This window comes from Pan troglodytes, chromosome 1 (genome assembly GCF_028858775.2).
Source record: "Pan troglodytes isolate AG18354 chromosome 1, NHGRI_mPanTro3-v2.0_pri, whole genome shotgun sequence".
Taxonomy (NCBI): domain Eukaryota; kingdom Metazoa; phylum Chordata; class Mammalia; order Primates; family Hominidae; genus Pan; species Pan troglodytes.
This window is the reverse complement of record NC_072398.2, coordinates 192,884,820-192,910,169: the sequence shown is the minus strand read 5'-3', so window position 1 is coordinate 192,910,169 and position 25,350 is coordinate 192,884,820. Positions and strand designations below refer to the sequence as shown.

The window sequence follows — 25,350 nt, the reverse complement described above, 5'->3', positions numbered from 1 at the left end:
CACACTGCCTGGCACAAAATTAGCATTGAGTGTTTGTTATTAATATAATAATAGCCGACATATATTGAGTACTGTGTTTGTCATATTCCATGGTGCTAAGTGCTTTATGCAGGATATCTAAATGCTCAAAACAATCCTTGCAGTAAGTGTTAGTACCCTCATTTTCAGTTGGGGAGATTGAGGCTTAAGAGAAGTTAAGTAGGCTAGGGGAGGTGGCTCATGCCTATAATTCCAGTACTTTGGGAAGCTGAGGTGGGAGGATCACTGGAGCTCAGGAGTTCAAGACCAGCCTGGGAAACATAGTCAGATCCCATCTCTACAAAATAATAAAAATAAAAATAAAAATAAAAATAGAAACATTGAGAAAAGTTAAGTGAATTACCCAAGTTCACAAAGTAAGGAAGAGGCAGTGTAGGGATCTAAATTCTGATCACCTGACTCTAGAGGCTGTGCTGTGGCTGCTCAGAACCAAGAACTAATAATAACTAATAATCTAGAATAATCACTTCCATATATTGAGCAGTTATTATGTGTGAGGGCACAGCTCTTATCTATACCTGTATTTATATCTATGCCTCAATTTTTAAAACTGTCCTGTCTGAGGCAGATTCTATAATTAGCTGGATTTTTTTTTTTTTTTTCCTGAGACGAAGTTAAACTCAGTCACCCAGGCTGGAGTGCAGTGGCACAATCTTGGCTCACTGCAACCTCCGCCACCTGGGTTCGAGCAATTCTCCTGCCTCAGCCTCCAGAGTAGCTGGGATTGTAGGCATGCTCCACCATACCAGGCTAATTTTTTGTATTTTTCCTTGCAGTGAAACCCTCAGACAGGGTTTCACCATGTTGGCCAGGCTGGTCTTGAACTCCTGACCTCAAGTGGTCCACCTACCTAGGCATCCCAGAGTGCTGGGATTACAGGTGTGAGCCATCGCACCTGGCCAATTAGCTGAATTTTTTACACATGAGACTGAGAGTAAGAAGGATTAGGTAACTTATGCAAGACCTCAAGCTAGGGAAATGCAGTGTGGGGACGGGAACCCAGGCTGTTGACATGGATGTGACCACTGCAGTATATCACCTTCATAGCAGGGAAGATGTATGTATTATATATCATTTGAATGTGGTGTAGAGCTTGGATTAAACCATTGTTTATGCAATACATACTGAAAACAAAAGGATTCACGATGTTATAAGAGAAAGGGACACATAAAGATATACTAGGCAAAGGCTAACACTAAATAAATAGAGGTCAAAATTGGTGGCCTTCCAATGACTCCAGATGACATGAGCAGGCCACAACCAGTTTGATTCAGCTTGATCCCATCTTGGCCAGCCCCACACATTGTGAGCTGGCCCCAACAGGTCTGGTTTGATTGGTGCCAGCTTGAATCAGTTAGTTAGATCTAGTTGCAGCCAGTTGGGACCAGCCTGAACTGGATTGACCTAGTTTAAGTCCTTTTGTGTCTTCAGGCTGACTTGCCTTTCAGTCTTAGAGTTTTGGGGCTCCCTGTGGAAACTCTTCTCTTGGAATCCTGGCTGGATGGCTTTGCTTCAGACACTAGCGAGGGGGAGAGTGTAAGTAAATTATTAACCTGACAGGATCCAGCCCTTGGACCCTTGGGGGTGTAACAGCTGGAAGACCCCAGCCGGTGAACCCTGGCTTGGCTCACTCTGCAAAGTCCCTCCTACTCAAATTCCCCTTCCAAAGGTCCCTGTGGAATCCCCTCGCTGCTTGCCTTCCCCACACCCTGTCCAGCCCCAGAAGTAGATTTTTCCTTCATTTTCTTTTTGAAGGTGCAAACATAGGGGGTCCATGTGAGCAGACCTAGAGCTATCCCTGAGCAGTGTGGCTTGTCTGGGATGTTAGGGCTGATGTGTGGGTGGTGCCCCCTGTGTTGGGTGATGGTTGGTGTTGCTCACTTCATTTCTAGACCCCGACAAAGATGTTACTTGTACTGCTACACTGACAATGTAACGAAGCATTGATGTGCATGGAGACTGGGAGAGGAAGGTGGGCAGAAAGGGCAGGTGCTGGCTAATGGGATGCCACATCACATTATCATCGTGCAGGAACCATGCCCCCTGCAGAGGATAACAAGGGCTGGAGGTAATGAGTACCAAACAGGCCTGAGGAACGCCCCCCGCCCTGCTGTGCAGGCTGGACTCCTACCCTGGGGCTTGCTGCTCCATTCCCAGCTGGACTGGGTTGCAGAGAGCGGTGGGACTGATCAGACTCAGGAAGCGTTAGAAATCCAGCACCAGCTGTCTCCTGGAGGCTGAAAATCCCCTGGGACTGGCCACCTCCTCCTTTCTCATTCGTGCCATGCCTAAGGTTATGTGGATGTTGGTTAGAGGCCTGGGGATGGCCACCCAATTGGAAGAAACCTGTCTAATGCACTTACCCACGGCCACAGGGAGATCAGTAGCTGGCCAGCCTATGCTCCTTTGAAATGCCTGTGGATATGTGCTGCATAGACAGAGGGTAGTGCAGAGAGAGAGGCTCCTTTCTAGTGTGGGGTACAGCCCCCCCCACCCCCCCACTGTGGAAGGCAGACTGCTCCAGAGGACACCTGGTGGGGGCCAGGCCTAGTTCTCTCCCTTCCAGTTCTGGAGCAGAATGCCTGCCCCCTCTACCTGCCGTGAAGCAGGCCATGCCAGGGCTCCTGGCACTTCAGAGGATGCTTCCAATCCCTTCCGTGGGTCCCAGCTCTCCAGGTCCTGTGGAGGGACTGGGGCCACAAGAGAGCGGGCGATGGGCCTATGTGTGTTAATTAACCTGGGGTAGTCTTTGTGGACTGTGCCCTGAGGTCAAGGATGGACTCTTCCCCAGGGACTGACTGCCTTGGGGACCAACTGAGCCCAGAAACAACTGTGCCCAGGGACTGACTGCTGACTGTGCCCTGGGGGACCAATGATGCCCAGGAATCAGCTACATCCAGTCACTAACTGTGTCCATGGAATGACTATGCCCAGGAACAACTGTTCTCAGAGACCCTTTGAGGGCTCACTGTGTCTGGGGCTCATCTGCACCTAGGACTGACTTTGCCCACTGTCACTATACCTGAGAGCCAACTGGACCCAGAGTCTACCTGTGCCCAAGGATAGATTATGCCCAGAGAGTGTCTATGACCAGGGACCATAGAGAGTGTCTATGTGCCCAGAGACAGACTGTACACAGGACTGACTTTGCTTAAACACTGTTTCTAGGGACCAACTGTGTCCTGGTACTAGCATTTTCCAACAATCAACTATGTTCAAAGACAGCTGTACCTGGCAAACAGCTGAGCCCAGGCACTGGCCCTGACGAGGGCTGGACTAGGCCCAAGGATAGATTCTATCCAGGGACCTGAGGCCTGCCGTGCCCAGGGACCAGCTGTGTCAGGAAACAAGCTGTGCCCAGGGACTCTGGATAGGGGGAAGCTGGGGACAGAGACTCTCCCATGTGGGCATAGACTTGTGTGCCTGGCATACAGGCTGCCCAGCTGCATGCCACATGCCTGGTGTGAGTGCCTCTGGCAGCAGCTCTTATTCTGGGACAGTGGGAGGAGGGCCCCTTGCCCTTTGTGGAGGTACTCTCAGGCTCCTTTCCCATTTTGGCACCTAGTGAATAGGGAAGGAGAAAGAGCACACAGAGGGCTGGGCGCTGAGGCTCATGCCTGTAATCCCAGCATTTTGGGAGGCTGAGGTGGGTGGATCGCTTGATGCCAGGAGTTTGAAACCAGCCTGGCCAACATGGTGAAACCCCATCTCTACAAAAAATACAAAAATTAGTCAGGCATGGTGGCACATGCCTTTAATCCCAGCTACTCCAGAGGCTGAGGCATGAGAATCGCTTGTATTTGGGAGATGGAGGTTGCAGTGTGCCAAGATTGCACCACTGCACTCCAGTGTGGGTGACAGAGCAAGAATCTGTCTCAAAAAAAAAAAAAAAAAAAAAGGGCACACAGAGCTATTGAGCACCTGTCCTGTCATGTGTCAGCACATGCCTGGTCCTTTCTTCCCCATATGTCATTTTGTCCCCAGGACTACCCCATGAGGCAGCAGTTATCATCTTCATTTACAGATGGAAAAACTGAGGTTCACAAAGATGAAAGTTCTTTCCTGGTCTTTCTGACTACAGAGCTCTTACCCGTAGTGAGGTCTGCCTATTTCCACACTGCACGTGGGTCTCCCTGAGTGGAGGGAGAGGCAGGGGCCTCCCAGCATCTTACAGAAGAGGAAGCTGAGGAAGGACCAGATCCCAGGCATCTGGTCTGCAATTGGCACACTAAACCTGTTCATGCCAGTGGCCCTGACTTCTCAGGAGAAGGGCACTTGGCTGGCCTGGTAGGAAGGGCTTCCTGGAGGCTGCATTCCTGGTTGCTGTCTTGGAGGCAGGAAGGCCAGGGTGTGGAGGCCGTCTGTCCCATCACAAGCCCCCTTTCATGATGCTCAACAAGGCTCCTTCAGAGGCCGGACTCGGCTGTGCAAACACGCACATCTGGGCTGCTGGCTGGGGCGGGGTGGCGGAACTCCCCCACAGCTGGCCAGCTGCTCCTGACCTTCTGGACAAAGGGAGCTTTGGCCCTGTGAGGGTTCCCGGGAACTTGGAGCTCTGGAGGGTATAGCCTCTACCCAGCCCTCCACGGGGGGCAGTCCTCTCTGGCTGCCGCCTGTCATTTTCATCATAACTGGAACTCTGCCTCTGACAGCATTTCCTGCTGAGGGCATGCCCTTTCCCTCCCTCGAGGGCCTGCACCCAGCCAGAACTGGGGAAAATAGAACAAAGGCTGCAGGCAGAAAGAAACTCAAGCTGCAGGCAAAGAAGCATCTAAGCAGCCATCCCAGTCTAATCCCCATCTTCTTGGAGCTTTTAATTTCGTGGAGGAGAAAGACACAAGTCAGATAATCGCGCGCGCACACACACACACACACAACTGTAAATAACAACAGACTATGTAGTGTCCTTCAGGTTTTAGGCACTGGCTTGGTGCTTTACATATTTTAACTAATTTCATCCTCACAACAACCCTATAATAGGGAGATACTATTATTATTCCCATTTTACAGACCAGGCAGTTGAGGCACAGAGAAGTTAGGTGACTTGCTGGGGGTTACACAGCTAGTAAGTGGCAGAGCTAGGATCTGAAATTAGGAAATATGCATTCTTTTTTTTTTTTTTTTTTGAGATGGAGTCTTGCTCTGTTGCCCAAGCTGGAGAGCAGTGGTGCGATGTCGGCTCACTGCAACCTTCGCCTTCTAGGTTCAAGCAATTCTGCCTCAGCCTCCCGAGTAGCTGGGATTACAGGCGTGCACTACCACACCCAGCCAATTTTTTGTGTGTTTTTGGTAGACCACGTTGGCCAGACTGGTCTCAAACTCCTGACCTCAAATGATTCTCCCACTTCGGCCTCCCAAAGTGCTGGGATTACAGGTATGAGCCACCACCCCCGGCCACGGAAACATGCATTCTTAATGATGCACATTTGCAAACCACTGTGAGGTCCACCTCAGGAGGAGGTTGGATGGGGAGTGGGGAAGCCGCTGGGGAGGGCAATGGGATTCAAGCTTCGAGAAGATCACTCTGGCTGCTGGGTGGAGGGCAGATGGGGGTCCAGACTGCAGGCTGTCAGAAGAGACCTGGTGAGAGATGACAGCGATGCGGCCTGGATTAGGGCAGGGGCAGTGGGCACCAGGAGAAGAGGGCAAGTTTGGGAGAGACGTAGGGCCTAGAATGGCGGCACCTGGCAGGTGAATGGGTGTGGGAGGGTGCCTTAAGGTGGGGTTGAGGACTCTACCCTGTGTTTGGGAAGTGAGCCAACCAGCTGTGTCTCAGGTGCTCTCTCCACCTGCCTGGCAAGCCCACCTCGACTCTCCTGCTTCCTGGGGGAAGAGTTGGCCTGGGAGGCATGTGGGAGGCTTTCCATGACTGCTGAGCCCTGGCTTCCTGGAGCATCCCTCAGGGTTCGGGGAGAGTAGGTCACTGGTAAGTGGAGGAAGCCCCGAACCTGGCCTCAGACACAGATTTAAATCCTGACTCCTCTGATGAGCTGTGAGACGTTAGGGGAGTCACATATATCTCTGGACCTTAATTTCTTCTGAAATTTGGGAAATGATGCCTGCCTCACTGGGCCTGCATACGACAATTAATATGGAAGTGGACTATGAAGGTGAGGGTGGAGGAGCTGTTTTGTTGTTGCTGTTCAATTGTATCATTTGAGGCTTCTTTCCACGTGGCAGGAGAGGTGGGCTGGTGGGAGGCTCGGGAGGCCTGGACGCCAGCCTCTAAGAGGTCACGGGATGGTGGACATGATCCCATGATGGGCCTCAGTCTCCGGATCTGGGATGTGAGCCCCCGATGGGAGGCAGAACAGCCAGGGTGGTCCTGCCAGGCAGGTGGAGAGAGTGCTGCTGCAAGAGTTAGGCGCTGAGACAGAGCTGGCCAGAAACAGCATCCCTCGTTCATTCCAAGTTCATTCACTCCTTTAACAGACATGCCACTGAACACCTGCACAGTGTCAGGCCCCATCCTAGGGGCTGCGATATGATGAGGAAACAAGGTCATTCAGGTTCTGGCTTTCTAAAGCTCATCGTACAGTGGGGGCAACAGATAGTAAAAAAATCAACAAGGAGGGTTGAAACAGCAAAATGTTCTATGAAGACAAAAAAACCAAAACCCAAACCCCGGTGATGTAAAAGAGGGTGAGGGGGAGAAGGGCTCCTTCAGATAGGGCCGTCAGGGGAGGTCTCCCGAGGTGGTGACAGGTGAGCTGAGGCCAGGCTGATGAGAAGTTTAGGGGAACAGCGGGCAAGCTCAGGTGACTAGTGAGGAAGGAGGAGTGTGACAGGAGAGGCATGGAGAGATGGGAGAGAAGCCAGGTCAGGTGAGGCAGGAGAGAACGCGGTCATGCCAGGCTTTGCAGGCCCTTCTAAGGAGTGTGAACTTTGTTCTGAGAGCAATAGGAAGCCTTTGAAAGGTTTGAAGCAGGGCGTGACATAGTCTGATCCACTGTCTGGATGACTCCAGCTGCTGTGCAGAGAATGGATTGAATGATGGGAGGGACTGTGATGCTTAGCGACCTCTGGCTGTGACGCCTGCCCCGGCCCTGCTGTGAGGACGCTCCACTCTGTCTGCTTAGGCCTTACTTGCCTTCCACACTCTCCCCAGCCCTCTTCTGGGCCAGCAGCTCCAGGCTGTGCCAGAGTTCCCAGAAAGCACCAAGAATCTAGAGGCAGAGGACTGACTGGCTGGCCTGGGGAAGGCTTGGCAACCCAAGTGCAGGTACAGTGGGCATGGGTGTGGCTGCCCTGCCTGCCTCCACCCTCCATGCAGGGCAGGTACCCCACGCCCACCCCCACCCCTCATGGGGCTTTTGAATTAAAAAGTCTTAACTTTTTCTTTTAAATGGCAGCTCTGTGTACTGTACATGGTAATTAATACATTAGCATTTATGCAAAATACCATCACAGCCGGGCTGGTATGTCAGCTGCCTTCCTGAGCTGCAAAAATGTGAGCGCCCCGAGGTACCTCAGACAGGCCCCCGCCCCTAGCAGACAGCTCCGTTTGACCTGCATCATTCACTAACCTGTCTCGGGGAGCCTGTCTACATGCACACATCTGTGTATGTTGGCCAATGTAAATGCTGCTTCTTGTGAGTGTCTGTGGTATGCATATGTGTCCTTGTGTGTAGATAGACACGAGTGTTGTCTACGAGGGCATCCTTGTGTCTGTGTGTGTGCCTGTGTTGGTCTGGGCATGAGTGCATATGAGTCTATGGTTTTATATGTGTACGTCTCAGAATGTGTGTGTATGTACATTTCGTTTTTTTTTTTTCCAGGTTGAAGCGATTCTCTTGCCTCAGTCTCCCCAGTAGCTGGGATTACAAGCACCTGCCAACACGCCTGGCTAATTTTTTAATTTTTAGTAGAGATGGGGTTTCACCATGTTGGCCAGTCTGGTCTCGAACTCCTGACCTCAAATGATCCGCCCACCTTGGCCTCCCAAATTGTTGGGATTACAGGCGTGAGTCACTGTACCTGGCTGTGTATGTACATTTCTGTGTGCCTGTTGTGCTTGTCTGCTGGTCTATGTATTTGTGACTGGGTGTGTCTGTGTGTTTCTGTGCATCCATGTGGGCTGTGCATGCATGTGCATATGTGCATGGATATGGATGTTCATGTTCATATGTGTATATCAGTGGCTGCCCACGCGTGAATGCCTCTGGGTCACTAGGTATGTCTGTGGGATCTGCTATTTGTGTCTGTGCATCTGTGTGTCAGTATGACTATGTGTGTGTCTCTGTATGTGCATTCCTATGCATGTCTCAATTTGTGTGTGTGTGTGCGCATGTGCGTGTGAAATGCTTGCTAGACTGACTGTGAAATGAAGTTGCAGCACAGTGGAAAGAACAACTCACTGGAGACAGTGACATGCGTATTCTCTGGACCCTGGGCACCCTGCCGCTGAGGGGCTCACAGGGCAGTGGGAGAGATGAGCCCTTCAGTGGGCAGTGAGGACCCGGGTTACTGGGTGATGGCAGAGGCCAGCGCAGGGTGCTCCTCGGAAGCTCAGTTGGCCCTGAGTAGGAGTAGGGGTGAGGTGGGGTTGGGGAGAGTTTCTGAGGCGGCGGCTGTTGAGTGGGATCCTGGAGGGTGACTAGGAGTGAGCCAGATGAGAAGTAGAGTCTGAGGAGCACGGATGTGGCACTGTGACAGCACCTGGCCTGTTCAGAGAGGCTGGAGACCAGGAAGGAGCTCATTGTCAGGAGTCGGGGTAGCTGGACTAGACCACCCAGGGCGCATATCCTGAGAGAAGCGGGACTCACTGGAGGCCTTCAAGAAGGACAGGGTCATGGTCAGGGTAGAAATATCACTCTGCTTTCACAGTGAGGAAGGACTCAGAGGGATATGCCAGGAGACAGAGATTGGAGCCACGGCAGCAGGGGAAAAGGAAAGGGGATGGAATCAGAGGGTATTCCCGAGGTAAAACGAATAGTATCCAGAGATTGATTAGACAACAAAGTGAGGGGAGGGAGAGGGAGGAGCAGGAGTTGGGGGACATCCAGTTTGTGGCTGCAGAGATTGGATGGTTGATGAGGATGTTCACGGAGACAGTGAACACAGAAGGGTGAAGGGAAGAATTTTCTTTGGAGGGAAGGTGATGAGTTTTAGACATCTTGAGTTTCAGATACCTATGAAATGTAATTTGTTCATTCATTCTTCATTCACTCATACATATACCATGTATCAGGCATTTGAGAAACCAAGATGAATGAGACAGAGAGACAGTGGAGTTTAGAAAGAATTACAAAGACTCCGGAAGCTGGGACCACTGTAGGAGAAGGGAGAGAGGAGAGACCTGTCATGCAGAGGCCTGTGGGTGGGGTAAATAGGTTAACCTTTTAGGGAAGACAGTGGGAAGGCATGGAAGGATTGTGCAAGTGTGGGGGCTGCCATGTCAGGTGTGTACTTTAGAAAACCTTTCCTCTTCTTGCACATGTCCATTGTCAAGGGGTCCCTGGTTTTCTAATCTGTAAAATGGAGCTGATGATCTGGGCCGTTGCCACACAGTTGCACAATTGTGAAGTAGATTAATGCTGGGTCCTGGTAATGTGTCCCTGCCCTCAAGGAGCTTACTGTCCAGTGTAGAAGCAAGCACAGAAACAGACACTACAATGTGGTAGATGCTGTGATGTGGCCAGCACATAGTGGGTGCTCAATAAATATTTGTTAAATAAATGATTGATTGAATGGATAACAGCACAAGGATCCGTAGGAGCTGAAGGAGGTCTCTCACTCACCAGGAGGTAGAGGGGTTAAAAAAGACTTCCTCAGTGAGGTGCTACACAAGCTGGGTCCTAAAGAATGATTAGGAATTAGCCAGGGGAAGAGGGGAGGGAGCAGCACAAAGGCTGGAGGTGGAGGAGGTGCGACAGGACATCATTTGGTGTGGCTGGAGCAGAAGCTGCACAGTGAGGAGAGGAGGGGTGCAGTGGGATATGACAGAGGCCATATCACAAAAGATCCTGAGTGCCAGGCCAAGGAGCTTAAGTCCTCCACTCCCCCAATAAAGAACGTGGAGCCACTGAAGGCTTTTAAACAGAGGAGTGGCTGATTAGTTTTGTGTTTTCTAGAAAGCACTCTGGCCTCTTGGCAGGGAGGTTGGTGATGGAGTCTTTTGTGGCTTAGTTGGGGTAATGATCGTGCTGCTGTACATCTTGGATTTGTCTTAAGGGATAGGGCACCAAACTTTTTTTCTTTTTTTTTTTTAATTTATTTGAGACAGGGTCCTGCTCTGTTGCCCAAGCTGGAATGCAGTGGTGCAATCATAGCTCACAGCAGTCTTGAACTCCTGGGCTCAGGGGATCCTCTGACCTTGGCCTCTCGAGTAGCTGGGACTACAGGCATGCATCGCCCCCCCACCCCCACCCCCGACCCCAGCAAATTTTTGTATTTTTTTTTTTTGGTAGAGACTGGGTCTCACTATGTTGCTCAGGCTGGTCTTGAGCTCCTGGCTACAAGTGATTCTCCTCTCTCAGCCTCCCAAAGTGTTGGGATTACAGGCATGAGCCACTTTTTAAAACTGTTTTAAAACATAGATTGAAGCATCTACAGACCAGGCAGTGGGAACCCTGGCTTCTACACTTTACCCTGCTGTTCTCTGGCTCTGTGACCTTGGATTGGTCACTTAGCTTCTTAGGGCTTTAGATGGTTCTTGGGTAAGGAGACACAGTTAGAAAAGGGAAGGACATTGGGAAGGGCTTTGCGTGGCTTCCTGGGATATAGGGTCCCCTCAGGGCACAGGAGGCACACTGGGATAGGGGGCAGCTGCCTTCCTTCTTCCTTCTCCTTGACAGGAAGAGGAGAAGAGTGAGGACAAGGATGAGCTCATGTATTTTCATGCCGTGGCCTTGACACTCAGCCCCTTAGTCCCAGCTCACAGAGGCTGGGAGGCTGCTCTGGAGTGGGCTGACCCCTCCCGCAAGCAGGCACTCTGCTATTGTTCAAAATGGAATTGGTCCCAGGAAGCTTGGAGCTTGTGAAAGCCGCTATGAATTTTGCAAAACAGCTCTGAGGCGGTAAAGCATGTCAGAAAAATCAAATGCGGAAATCCCTATTTAGAAACCCCACTCTGGACAGGCATGGTGCGCCCGGAGGAAGGACTGGGTAGGGGAGGGGTATGGCCTAGATGCCCCTCCCCTGTAGCCTGGGAGGGTGCCCAGCACAGCTAGGAGGGGAGACCCCTTGGCCCCACCTTCTTTCCAACTTACCTGGTTTCCCAGATTTGAGGCCCTCACAAAGCACCCCCAACCTTTTCCAATGCACCTATACTTTTTTTTTTCTTTTGAAAGCAGCTTTATCATTTTGTAAAAAAGGATACATATGCTCATTGCAAAAAATTCAGACAATATGGAAAAGTTCAAAGAAAAATGTAAAAACCACCTCAGATTTTACCAGCCAGAGATAACCACATAACATTTTGGTGAACGTCCTTCCAGACTTCTCTCCTTGCATAAATATACACAAATAGATTTCACGTATGCAATTCCACCCTGAGTGAAATCAGACGACACATGCTGTTCTGTCACCTGTTTTTTTTCCTCCCCACTCAGCAATATGTCATGGACATCCTTCATGTCAATTCATATAGATCCACCTCACGGTTTTAATGCCTGTATTATGTGTATGGATATACCAGTATCTGGATATACCTCACTTTACTTACTCAGTCCCCAGCTGATGGAGATATATGTTTTTCCAATTGTCTTGATCCCTGCAATGAACATCTAGGTGCATATATCTTTGCATGTTTCATTGATTCATTCATGCTACAGATGTTTTTTGAGTGTGTTCTGTGTACCAGCCCAATGCCAGGTACATAGGAAATGTACCAGCCCAATGCCAGGCATAGAAATCATGAATAAAACAGACATGGTCAGTCCTGGCTGTGGTGGAGTTTATGATGTAGTGGGGAGACACGGTGTCTGGCCCCTGCCATCAGGAAAGACAGCAGTTTTTTGCAATGAGCGTGTGTATTAAGCAGTTACACAGATACTTATCCAATTAGCAGTTGATCTGTAGTACGAAGGAGAAGTACACATAGTACGAAGGAAACGTACAGGCTATGACAGAATAAAACAAGAGAAGCTAACCTGAGCTTGGGAGTCAGGGAGGGCTTCTCCAAGGAGGTGACATTCAGCTTGAAAGATGAGTGGGCAAAAGGCAGAGTCAGGATGAAGAGGAAAGCACTGGTGAGCATGGGAGGGGAACAGCAAGAGGGTTTCACTCAGAAGGAACAGTGTTTTTAATTATTAACACATGGGAAATTCCTCAAAATGAAATTGCTGGGTCGGAGGGTAAGCAGATTTTGCATTTTGTCACATATTGTAAATTGCTTCCTACCAAGGTTTTACAAGTGTTCCATCCCGTAAAGGGTATGCCACGAGGTTGTTGTAAAGGTTCAGTAAGAGAGTGAGCGTGGAGGGTTAAGCATAGCGCTGTCACATAGGCAGTGAGCTGGCCACTGCTGTTGCCATTATTATTATAATTATCTTTGCCAATCTAATCGGTGAAAAATGATATCTCATCTTTGTTTTTAACCAATGTGTCTTTTTTTCGACTCCACAGGAAATTGAGCCCTTGAGGGGGAAATGAACCATCTTTCTTTCTTAAGCCACCTTTGTCAGGAACCTTCCTGTGCCCCTTGGGGAGGCAGGAAATGTCTAGGATCCCTGGCCTGCAGTCCCATCCTCACAGCAAAGCCCCTAGGACTTAGAAATGACTCCAAGTCCCACGTGGCTCTGGGCTTCCAAAAGCAAGCGCCAATCAGAGAAGGTGGAGAGGGGATGGGAGAATGGTTTGGAACCTGTGTGGGACGGTCGTCCCGTGGAGAGGGGCAGGCAGAGAGGTGGGGGCCCTGGAGGCAGAGTCCCATGCCATTAGGAGTGCTTGGAGATCCCAGGTGCTCCTGAATGATATTAATGCATCTATATGAATATTAATAGCATGGCCATTAATATTAATGACAATAATAAACAAGTGTGAGGATTATTTTTAAAGAGGGCTGCTGCTCCAGCTGTTGCCTCCCTTCATTAATAAGCTGCTGAGATTCTCAGCCATCCTTTCCCCAGACCTCTGGCAAGACTCAGTGGCATCCTCACGACCTCTGTCTGGGTAGGGGTGAGCCGAAAGAGCATTTTCCCAACATTTTGGATGGAAGGAGAATCAATGCAGGAAACCCTGAGTTTCCGTCCCAGGAGGTCCGGGCCATGTGAGTGGGCATGGGGCAAAGGAGGGATGAATCGGCTTGTGTATGGGAGCCAGCTGTGAGGACCCTACTTCCTTCCCTCGCAGGCCTGCGGCCCCAGCCGTCTGCATCCCCAGAGGAGGCTGGGCCAGGAGGGGGTTTGCAAGGGACCAATCTCTTGCAAAGGTGGTGAGAGGAATTACCCTGCTAAAGTGATCATGAATTATAGAAAGGAAGAGGGGGGAGGAAGGCCCAGAATATCATATGTGTAAATAAAACGGAGTGGCGGCCAGACATGAAAGCCAGCCACCAAGCTCTCGCACTCACAGAGCCTCTTCTCCTGTGGACCCACCTCCTGCCAAGTTCCACCGCAAGTCACTTCCAGCCTCCTTCTTCAAAGGATTTGTTAATAAGTCAATGACGGAACATCTAAAGGGGAAAAATATTTCTCTTTATAGTTGAAGATAATTGTCCCAGGAAAAAAAAAAAACAACAAACCTTTAATTACAACTCACATGGAGAAAGCTTGATTTGTGGGCAGAGCCCAAATGCTGAGGAGCTGGATGTAAAATATTTGTAATATTTAGGGAACCTAGAGTTTTACATAAAAGTAAACAGCATTGCCTGAAGGCACAATTTCCAGCAACACAATAAAATGTGCAGTGAATTTATGGCGGCCATCCATTAGCTCTTACCAAGGCAACGTCGCCCCTATCTGTCGTCCATCATTATAATAGAGGGTTAATGCACCGAATTTACATAAAAAAGTCATATTGTCTGCATGAATTATTTACACTCGAAGCTGTTTTTACAGCTTGGTTTCAAGCTGGATTCTGGGAGAGATTCTGCCAGTAAATTACTCTGTGGAGACCTGGTTCTATAACTGTGCGCAGAGCCGGCAATGAAAAGAAAGGAAAATGGGTAGGCCCTGGCGGGTCGTTGGTGCTGACGCCTCTCGGGTGGGGGCTGGAAGCAGTGGTGGAGGCTTCTGGAGGTGGTTGGATGTTGCTGCAGATGGGACTCTGCCTCTGGGCCTGTGGCTTCGTGGTTGCCACTCAGCTGCCCATGTGGCCAAAGTGAGTTCGGGCCCAGAGAACCATAGCAGTCCTCCAGAGGTGTCTGAGGGCTCTTGGTGGCCAAAGTCTAAGGCCTTTTAAGGATCAGGGGGATCCCTGCAGAGAGAGAGAAGCTGCCGCAAGAGTTGGAGCAGGAACCCAACTCAGCAGTGTGAGCAAGACCCATCATCCCCATTGTACAGATGGGAAGATGGAGGCCTCAAGAGGCACCTACTCAAGAGGTGGGAAGTCTATTCATCCCAGGTGGGCCTGGGGACTGTGGGAGGTACATGCACTTCAGACCTGGGGGGTGGGGGGGCTGGCACGGAGCATCTTTGGGACACACAGAGAAAGAGAGTCTCCATGCTGCGCATCTCAGCCCTTATTGTTTTCCGGGACCTTTCCTTAACTGATGGCAGTTTTAGTGGTTGGGCTGGCGTGGGATGCACTGATGTGTGCCACTGGGTTCTTAAATCTCTCGAGGTATGGGGTACTGGGGAGAACTGCTCATGTTTCCAGGTGATGTGGAGTTATGGGGAGCTGGTCATGCAGTGGAAAGACCTGGATTTTTATTTTTATTTATTTATTTATTTATTTATTTCTGAGATGGAGTCTTGCTCTGTTGCCCAGGCTGGGGTGCAGTGATGCCATCTCGGCACACCGCAACCTCTGCCTCCTGGGTTCAAGTGATTCTCCTGCCTCAGCCTCCTGAGTACCTGGGATTATAGGTATGCACCATCATGCCTGGCTAATTTTTATATTTTTAGTAGAGATGGGGTTTCGCCATGTTGGCCAGGCTGGTCTCAAACTCCTGGCCTCAAATGATCTGTCCACCTTGGCCTCCCAAAGTGCTGGGATTACAGGTGTGAGCCACTGCCTAGATTTTTAATCAAGTGTCAGCTGTGTGGCCCTGGGTAAGCTTTGGGCACTCAGTTTCCTCATCTGTAAAATGGGATTTCTAATCTTAACCCTCCTAGACTGTCCCAAAGGAATGGTGAGAGGCACCAATGGGATACAATACTTGGAAGGTGTCTGGTGTGTTAGAAGCAAGGCCACAGGTGACAGGGTTGGCAGAGGGAAGTGCTGAGGTCTGGGCTGATAGAGGAACTTGAAAAGAAGAGAGTGAAATGGACACAGAGAGACAAGGCTAGATAATCAGACACAGAGAGGTGAAAGAATCATAGAGACAGAGAGAGAGGGAGAGACAAAGAGCAAACCCACAGAAACGAAGAGAGAGAGAGAGAGATGGAGGTGGTGTGGGGAAGAGGCTGTGTTCCAGGAGAAAGAAGTCAGAGGCAAGGTCAAGCTGCTTAAGGCTCCAACTGCCTGGAGTCCTATGGATGCCTTTCTGGCCAGTGAAGAGGTTGGCAGGGCAGGGCCCACTGTGGGGCCCGTGCCACCCCTTGCCTGGACCCTCTCCCTCCTTCCAGGCCAAGAAGTGCCTGGGCTTCTCTCTGGCCTGGGGGTTCCTGCCTCTTCTCCCTTTGCTTTCCTTACAGCACAAGGAGGCCAGAGCCGGATGTCAGCGCCCTTCCTCCCCCATCCTGCAGCACCTGGGATGGGCGTGTGCTTGTCGCTGTCGCCGTGCTCTCGTCTCCCACTCCTGGAGCAGCCACAGCAGGTCCCAGGGGCCTGGAGACAACAAATGGCTCCCTGCTGATGGGCTGCTTGCCGCCTCCTGTCTGCCAGCCAGTCCTGCTGCACACTGGCAGATAATCAAGTAGGGCAGGGGAACCTCTCCTGCCCACGGTGGTGTGATTTAAACCTGAACTTTGCTTTCTTTCATTCCCTGGAGAAACAGGATTTAGATTGTAAATCTCTTTCTTCCTGAGAACATGCGCATACACACAGGTGCACACACACTTGCATAAACACATAAAGGTGTTCACACACTGCAAACTTGAATACTTACACACAAACATGTCCACCCATTTCCACACCACACATGTAAGCAATCACGCACGATGCATCTGCATGTGCAAACAGCTCACGGCCACAGGTAAGGGCAGGAGGAAAATTTGTCAGTGGCTGGAACGGCTGTGATGTGTGGGGTGGGTGGAAGCTGGTGAAGTGGACAAGGGATGCTGAAATTGCAAGAAACTCTCTAGACCTCACCCCGCCTTGTTACATGGGAGAGGAATGAGGTTTGTGCTGTTGCATGAACGTGTGTGCCTCTGTGTGTGTCCCTGTGTGCAAGCGTGTGTGTGTGTTTCTGTGAGTGTTTTGCAAGCGTAAGTGTCTTTGTTGAGTGCTGAGGTTGACAGTCTATGGGTGGGGTAGTGTGTGCTGCATCGTGCTGGCCTTGGGACTGGACTCAGGACTGGACTGGTGTCCATAGTGCCATGGCCATGCTGTAGGCCTCGGGCAGGCTGTCGCTTTTCTCTGGGCTCCAGCTTCTGCTGGTTCCCCAGGGTTCTGCCAGTTCTGACTGTCTAGTTTCTCTGTGTGACCTTGAGGGTGTGTTTCTCCAAGGCTTGAATGAGCCGGGCTTGGGGTGTGCGTGTGTGTTTGGTGAGCATTTGCGTGTTTATGCTGGGTATGTTTGTGTGCATGTTCATGTGTCGATGTGTTGTAGGTGTTTGTGCATGTGTTTTTGCCTGCATGTGGGCGTATTTGTATGTTCAGGTGAGTGTACTTACAGCAGCGAGGATGCCATGCACCTGTGTTTGTATTGTGAGTCCGTGTAGAGTCTGGCGTGAGCGTGTGTGACAGTGAGCTTGGGAGGTGATCTGCGGGTGTGTGTTTGCCTAGTGGGAGGGTTTGTGAGGGTGGATATGGGAGGCTCCCCGTTCTTACTCCTCTGCTTTCATCTTCTCCGTAACATTGATCACCATTGGACACACTGGGTATTAGTAGTTACTTCTTTGTTTATGGTTTCTCTCCTGAAATCTAGAATGCAAACCCCATGAGGGTAGGAGTTTTACCTGTTTTGTTCATGGCTGTATCCCCACTATTACAACAGTCCCTGGCACATGATGGTGTAGCCGATGTCCAAGAACATTCACTGAATGAATGAATGAATAACTTAATCATCTCCTTCAAGAGTTCCCTTAAGTGTCACTCTCTTAATTAGTGTTGACCTCCACTTAAAATTTCTGCCTGCCCCAGCGGATCATGAGGTCAGGAGATTGAGACCATCCTGGCTAACACGGTGAAACCCCGTCTCTACTAAAAATACAAAAACAAAATTAGCCGGGTGTGTTGGTGGGCGCCTGTAGTCCCAGCTATTCAGGAGGCTGAGGCAGGAGAATGGCGTGAACCCGGGAGGCAGAGCTTGCAGTGAGCAGAGATCGTGCCACTGCACTCCAGCCTGGGCAACAGAGCAAGACTCCGTCTCAAAAAAAAAAAAATTTCTGCCCTCCCCTCCCCACAGCTCTCCAGTTCTTCTTATGTTGTTCTCATTTTTCTTTTTTAAATTACCTTCCAGTATACCAAGTGATTTACTAATTGTTGTTTACTTTTTATTTTTATTTTCTGAGTGGGAGTTGCACTCTGTCACCTGGCCTAGAGTGCAGTGGTGCGATCTCAGCTCACTGCAACCTCTGCCACCTGGGTTCAAGCAATTCTCCTGCCTCAGCCTCCCGAGTAGCTGGGATTACAGATGCACACCACCAAGCCCAGTTAATTTTTCTATTTTAGTAGGGATGGGGTTTACCATGTTGGCCAGGCTGGTCTTGAACTCCTGACCTCAGTTGATCCACCTGCCTTAGCCACCCAAAGTGCTGGGATTACAGGCGTGAGCCACCATGTCTAGCTTTGTTTATTTATTATGTACTATCCTAAGTTTTTAAAATTGTTAATATCCCTGTTAGAATGAAAGCCCTCACAAAGAGTGGAACCTTTGTTCAGTTTGTCCACTGATGTCTTTCGGGTGCCTGGAACAGTGCCTGGCAGCTGGCAGGTGCTTAATTGATATTTACTGAGTGGATGGATGGGCTTCTGTGTGTCATGCGGGCATGAGTGGGCTTTTGAAGTGTTTTCTGTGAATGTGTTTATAAAGTGTGTTTGTGGGTGTGTGATAGTCAAGGACTGCATTTTTTTTTTTTTTTTTTGAGATGGGGTCTCACTCTGTCACCCAGGCTGGAGTGCAATGGTGCAATTTCTGCTCACTGCAACCTCCACCTCCCTGGGCTCAAGTCATTCTCCCACCCCAGTCTCCCTATTAGCTGGAATTATAAGCATAAGTCACCACACCTGGCTAATTTTTTTTGTATTTTTTGGTAGAGATGGGGCTTCGCCATGTTGCCCAGTCTGGTTCTGAGCTCCTGATGAGCTCAAGTGATCCACCCACCTTGGCCTCCCAAAGTGCTGGGATTACAGGCGTGAGCCACCATGCCCAGTCAGGACTGCATTTTTAATGATGTGGGTGACTGTGTTTGATGATGTGGGTAACTGTGTCCTTTGAGGCCCGAGGGCAAGTCTCTGATAGAGCTTTCAGGTTTGGGGCATCCTGCTTGGGTATTGTCAAAGATTTGCAAACAGACCCATGAATGGCTTCCCTAGGAATGTCTAGGAATCTTTTCCTTGGTGGGCTGCAAACCTGGTGGCCACAGGCCTGAGCCCTGTCCCTGGCAGCCTCCTGGGTCCACCCCTTCCTTTGCCTGTGGGCACATCTGGGCCTCATGCTTAGGGAATTCCCTCACCCTATAGCACAGTCTGAGCCCTGGGCTGGGAGGCATCAGGAGAAGGGCAAAGGCTGTAGTCAGTGCTGGAGGACAGCCACATGAATAGCAGCTGGCCTCAGCACCTGGACAGTCTGGGAAGAGGAGCCTTGGGGTGCCACTTGGGCAGGGGGTAATCCTGGCATCAGGGATTCAGGAGGCAGTGGTCAGTTCAGAGGCATCAAGGTTTGGTGGCAGGTGGCTAAGCCCTGATGAGGGGTTGGGAAAGAGGGTCCAAGCTGGCCCTATGCTTGGGCTGTGGGGGCATCGGGGGCCCAGGCATCAAAGAGTTTATGGTGTGATGTGGGCTTGGGGGCCAACATGAAAAGCCCACTGTTTCAGTCTTTAGGGAGTGGTGGGGTCTGTGCCTCAGTCCAGTCCCATTTAATATGAAGGTGGTGGGCACAGAGCGGCTGGGAGGTGGGGTGAGGGGAGGCCACCCTGTGGATGACAGTGTCAGGACCTAGAAGGCACTCAACCAAGTGAAACTTTGGGCTGAGGCTGAAAGACACATGCAGCAAGGCCAGAGACAATATGCCCCCTTAGGCCAGCATTTAGGAAATATTCTCTAATGCGTGAGTGTGGTGGTCAGGGTCAGACAGCTGCACTCAGCTTTCACAATCTCCAGCTGTGTGACCTTGGGAGGGTTATGTAACCTCTCTGAACCTCAGTTTCCTGACAGGCACAATGCAGATACTTTAAAAAAAAATTCATAGTGAGATTGGAAGGATCAAGCTGTCATTACTACTGTTATTCTTGTTATTTAAAAAGCTGTACAGGTCCAGGAAGGAAGGACTGTCTTGACAGGAATTCAGACAAAAAAAGATCCAGGGTTTTGGCCGATCTCAAATTAGTATGAGGGTCTAATATGGATGGTGAGATCTGTGACATACAAAAGAAGGCAGTGATCCCTGAAGCCAACATGGGTTCACCAAGACCGGGCACAGCTCTTAGGTTCTTGACAGCTTAATGACTCGTGGGTAAAGAAAACGAGCCAGCATGGGTGGAGAGGAATCTGTGATTTATTGAGCACCAACTGTGTGCTGGATACTTCACACGCATGGTTTTATTTAATCCTCACAAGCTTGTGGATTAAACAAGACGTGACAATCTCCATTTTACTGATGAGAAACTGAGTCTCCGGGAAGTGACTTGCCCAAGGTGGGTGGAGCTGGGATTCAAACCTGGGTCTGTCTGACCCTTTCTGCCATATCACACTGTCTCCTAAGATGTTGGGTAGAGTCTCTCGTGACTCTTGAGGACATGAAGGATGTCTGAGAGGGCGCAAAGAGGGCTCCCATTGGGCCAAACAACAGCCATGAAATGTTCACGTAAGTGTAACCAGGTCAGTCTACAGAAGGCCTCTAGACACTGCCATGGGGCTGTCCACCCTGCTTTGATCAGTCTATGCCAAGGACCTATAAGAAGACATGGAGGATACAGACTTATAAAAGGTGGAGTGGTAGAAAGCTCCAAGGGACAGAGAAAACCTCAGCAGAATCAGGATTTAGAAAGATCTCGACAGACTGGCGTGGCAAGGTGAATTTAGCTGAGGAAATATCACAGGGAAAAATGCTGAGGCCCATCTTGACTACAGGAAAAATTGTAGAAGAGATGGGCAGCTCATGAGAAAGATTTAGAAGCTCAAGTGCCAGTAAGTTCAGCATGAGTCAGTAGGCTACATTAATAGAAGTATGGTGTTTGGGACAAGGGAGGGGGGCCTCTCTCTAGCCTCAGTTTACTGTCTGCCCTGGGGCAGTTTGTACTGCACATATTTGAAGGTCATGGGCTATTTTCTGTTTTTCCAGTTTTCTCCCTTTCTTTTCAAGTTCTTAGGGGAGGCAGAGTCCTTCTGGAGTTTGACCCTTGGATTCCATCCAGAGCAGCCTCCAAAATGACACCTTTGAAGGTGGGAAAGACACTGCAGATTCTCTGGGTTTTTGTTCGAGGTCTGTCTTGGATTTGTTCTTTATGCCCAATTACCCTCAGTCAAGGGAGGAGAAAGTGCTGGTCTCTGAATGTTCTGGAACGGGGAGAGCTCCTGGTTCCCTAGTTCCTACTGGCCAGGTGTATCCATTCCTTTTCCAGCTGTCTCCTTCCCTTCTTAGAGCCCTTTTTCTGGTGGTCAGTGGCTTGCCAGGGCCTGGCCAGGCTGGTTCCCCTATGCTGGAGGAGGGGCAACAGGAGGGAGCCTTGCAGCTGCTCACATTGGGGCTGGATCTCTGCTTAAGCTGGGATGTCACCTGCCAAGCTGAATTCGGCACAGGAAGCTCCTGGCTGGAAGACGCGCTGTTTAATTTGGAGATTCTGTTCCACTCTGAAATGTGCTTCTCCTGGCAGCTGCAATGAAGTGAAGCTGTTGAGCTTCCCTCTCTTATGCCAGAATCACAGCCACTTTTTCCTGAGAAAGAAACAGAGCTACAGACAGTTTTACTCATTAAATACTTTTTTTCCCCTTAAATCTGTTTTTGTAATTTTTTTTTTTGCGTGAACGGAAAAGTAAAACGGGTGATATTGAAATAAACAAGGCGTTTGTGATGGGAAGGTTAAAGCAGATTGTTGGGGGTGGGGAAGGGGGTTGGAAACGCCCCACGTATCTGTATGCAGGCTGCTCGTAGCCTGTTGAGGATGAGAGTGAGAGAAAGTATTCATGAGGCTGCCCCTCTCCCAGCCCAGAGGAGTCAATTTCTCCAAGTGTCCTGGGCTTCAGTGAGAAAGGCAGTGGAGAAGGGAGCTCTCGTTTATTAAGGGCCCACCAAGTGCTACGCCTGTAATATGGGTGAGCTCATTCAGTCCTTATGGCAACCCTGGGTGGTAGGAGCTATTTTACAGATAAGGAAGGTTGAGGCTCAGATGACTTAAGGTCAACCCTGCAGGGCATACAGAGCTGGGATTTGAACCTCCATCTGTCTGACCTCTGATGCCGTGCTGTTTTTGGCTATACTTTGCTACCCTGAGCAGTTGTGTATCGAGCTGGGGGATGTAAAGGGAGGAGAAGAAAGAAGATGAAGAGATACCAGCCAGCCTTAAGGAGTGGACATCCTGCCTGGTGAAACTGAACAAGACACCGACCGCATGTGAGTGAACCAAGCCCTAGTTGCTGGGCTCCGACAAACATGGCTGGTTTGGGGAAGGGTATGTAAGAGTGGGTGTGGAGGGTTTTGGCCTGATAATGAAGGTAGGCTTCTTGGAGGTAGAGGACCCTGGAAGTTGAGTGGAGTTGAGGGAACAGCCTGGCAACATCCTGGGCCAAGGCAGGCAAGGTGTGAGTATGGCTCTGGTGAGAGGAGGTAAGTCTGAGTGGGGTAGTGATGGTTGTGGTGAGAATATCCATGTTGGCAGAGGAGGATCAGGTTGGAAGATGTAGTGCAAAGAAAGAGCCCTGAGCTGGGAAGCAGGTGCCCAGTTCTTGTCCTGGCTCTGCCATTGAGTTGCTGTGTGATCTTGGGCTAGTCCTCTTCCCTCTTTGGGTGTCCAATTTTCTGTCTGTAAAATGGTAGAGTTGGATTACAGGATCCCTAAAGACCTTTGCAGGGTCCTAAGGAGAAAGAAGGTGACTATAATATCCAGAGGACCTTGAATATCTAGACTTGGCATTAGAATCATGAAATGTTAGGACTAAAAAGTTCTCCAGGAATCATCTACTTAAACTATCTTCCTTTACATCCTACAGGATGAGTAGGAGTTATCAGGCAAAGGAAAGCAAAAGATGGAAGAGGGAAAAGAGGGCATTCCAGGCAGGAGACATAGTGTGAACAAAGGCATGGGTGGAGGCACAGTGCAGTGAACATTAGGCAGGTTGACATTGAAGATTAAAGACCAATGTGGCTGAGTGCAGTGGCTCACGTCTGTAATCCCAGCACTTTGGGAGGCTGAGGTGGGTGGATCACCTGAGATCAGGAGTTCGAGACCAGCCTGGCCAACACGTATTTTGTAAAAATACAAAATTTAGCTGAGTGTAGTGGCGCACACCTGTAATCCCAGCTACTTGGGAAGCTGAGGCAGAAGAATCACTTGAACCTGGGAGGCAGAGGTTGCAGTGAGCCGAGATGGCACCACTGCACTCCAGCCTGGGTGACAGAGTGAGACCCTGTCTCAAACAAAAACAAAAAACCACAAAAGACCAATGTGGGGTGTGGGAGGAGGCGAGTCATCAGTTAGGAGAGGGAGATGGAGGACCAAGGGGGTTTGACTCCATCCTTTGGGTAATGGGGGCTCACTGAAGCTGTGGGAGTGACATGCTCAGAGGTACAATTTTGAAAGATCACTTTGGCAGCTTTGTTGATCATGGATTTGATAGGGGCTGGGAGCAGATACAGGCCAAGGATACGTGCTGACAAGATAGGTCAGGAAGCTGTGTGTCAGCTTAGCAGGAGGTGGTGATGGTCCCAGTCAGGGTGGCAGAGTGGGGACACTGAGGATAGCACCTGTTCACAAGGTATTTGGGAAGTGGAATAGATAGGACTTGTTGATTGATTGGCTATGGGGAGTGGAGAAGAGTGAAGAGACAAGGACTCTCAGGTTCTGGCTTGGTGATATTCACTGAGACGGGACACACAGGAGGAGAGAGGGATTTTTTGGGAACAAAGATAGCTGAGTTTTAGATCTGGTGAGTCTGAGGTATCAATGGAACAGTGTGTAATGTCTCATTCATTCATTAATTATTTACTGAGCATTTACTATGTGCCAGCCATGCCTGGATACTGCTTTTCCGTAGCTGTCAGCCTAGAGGGGCATTCAGAAAGTTCTTCTATACACTGAATATTGAGCAGCTGAACTTTTACCCATTGGCCTTCTTCTGCCCTTCAGGACTTCACTGGCGTCTACCCTCCTTCAGAGATTAGAGATCAGTGATTGTGGTTCCTTGCATCATCTTTGTTTCTGGGAACATGGAGCTGTGGAGGGAATGTGGACTTTAGAAAATTATAAAGGCATGGATTTTAGCCCAAGCACCTTTTGTATGATCTCATTTGTTAAGTGGGTTTAACGACAACTTTTGTTTTTGTTTTTGTTTTTTTTTCAGATGGAGTTTCGCTCTGTCGCCCAGGCTGGAGTGCAGTGGTGCCATCTCGGCTCACCGCAACCTCCACCTCCAGGTTCAAGTGATTCTCCTGCCTCAGCCTCTCAAGTAGCTGGGATTACAGGTGTGTGCCAGCATACCCAGCTATTTTTTTTTTTGTATTTTTAAAGAGACAGGATTTCATCATATTGGCCAGGCTGGTCTCAAACTCCTGGCCTCACTGATCTGCCCATCTCGGCCTCCCAAAGTGCTGGGATTACAGGCATGAGCCACCACACCTGGCCTAACAACACCTCTGTTACTGACAGTAGAGTGCTGGAGTGGGTTCCTACTGGCTAACAGAACCCACTGGAGTGGGTTCCTACTGGCAAACGTTTGGGCATCTCTTCCCAATTCTGCATGCATTGACATCCCATTGGTAGCTTGAAATTGACCATCGTGGGAGTATTTACACCACAGAAATTGGCAAATGCTACAAATCAGGACTCCTTTTTTCTTTCAAAAAGCTGGTTGGTAAGTATTTACCAGCTAACAGTAAATATTTATGGCATATAGAGTTGTGGTTTGGATGATGGACGTACAGCACCTGGCACATGGTACCCAGATATACACATATTGCTTAGCACAGTGGGTACCTAAGTGTGACTACCTTTTCCTTTGATGTTTCCTCTCTATGGGAAAACTGTTGCTTCATTTGCTCACAATAACAACCTCCCTTCCACCAGGGCCTGCTCCTCTCTTTTCTCAAACAACATGGTCCCAAGTGAAGCTGCCATCTTCTTACTCCTCTTGGCCTCCATAATGGGGTAGAGTTAAAAGGATGGGGATTTTGGAGTCTCATGAGACTAAATTTGAATCTTGGCTTTGCCTCCTACTAGCTGTGTAATGACCCTGGGCAAGAAATTTAATCACTCTGAGCCTCAATTAAGTCACCTGTAAACTGGGGATGGGCATGCCTCCCTCATTAAGTTGTTGTAAAGATGAAATGAGGTAATGGGTACATGAGGGCCTGGCATTGAGGCGGCAGTTTCAGTGAGAGCTTGACCCATGCTGGTCTCCTTCCCCTGAAAAGTCCAGTGTGGACTTGGGAAACAGCTCTGATGATGGGGTGGGGGGTGGGAGAGGGAGGAACTGGGGCTGCAGCCTTGGGAAGGATGGTTTCTGGTGGAACATGTAGGTCGAGAGAGGCTGTGGGCCATAGGACCTTCCAAATGTATTCCAACTGCAGTGGAGGGGAACTCCCCTGGCCACAGTTCATGCTTCCAGGGCCCTCACCTGCAGATCTGCAGATAAACTCCTATCATCAGCTTGGCTCGTGCGTTTCTGGGGCGGCTGTGGCAGCCTGGGCTGCCCTGATTTACCACCCCAGCCGCAAGCAGATTAAATCAC

At 49.8% G+C, this 25,350-nt stretch overlaps 1 long non-coding RNA gene across 1 annotated transcript in view; it reads left to right on the top strand.

The window, feature by feature from the left end:
• Positions 1 to 25,350, top strand: part of LOC104007392 (uncharacterized) — a 73,797-nt gene that overhangs the window by 34,523 nt on the left and 13,924 nt on the right. Inside the window, exons 2-4 of the long non-coding RNA XR_681614.5 lie at positions 20,771 to 20,850; positions 21,903 to 22,018; positions 23,965 to 24,085. This is a non-coding gene — a long non-coding RNA (uncharacterized LOC104007392). The remainder of the gene's footprint in view (positions 1 to 20,770; positions 20,851 to 21,902; positions 22,019 to 23,964; positions 24,086 to 25,350) is intronic.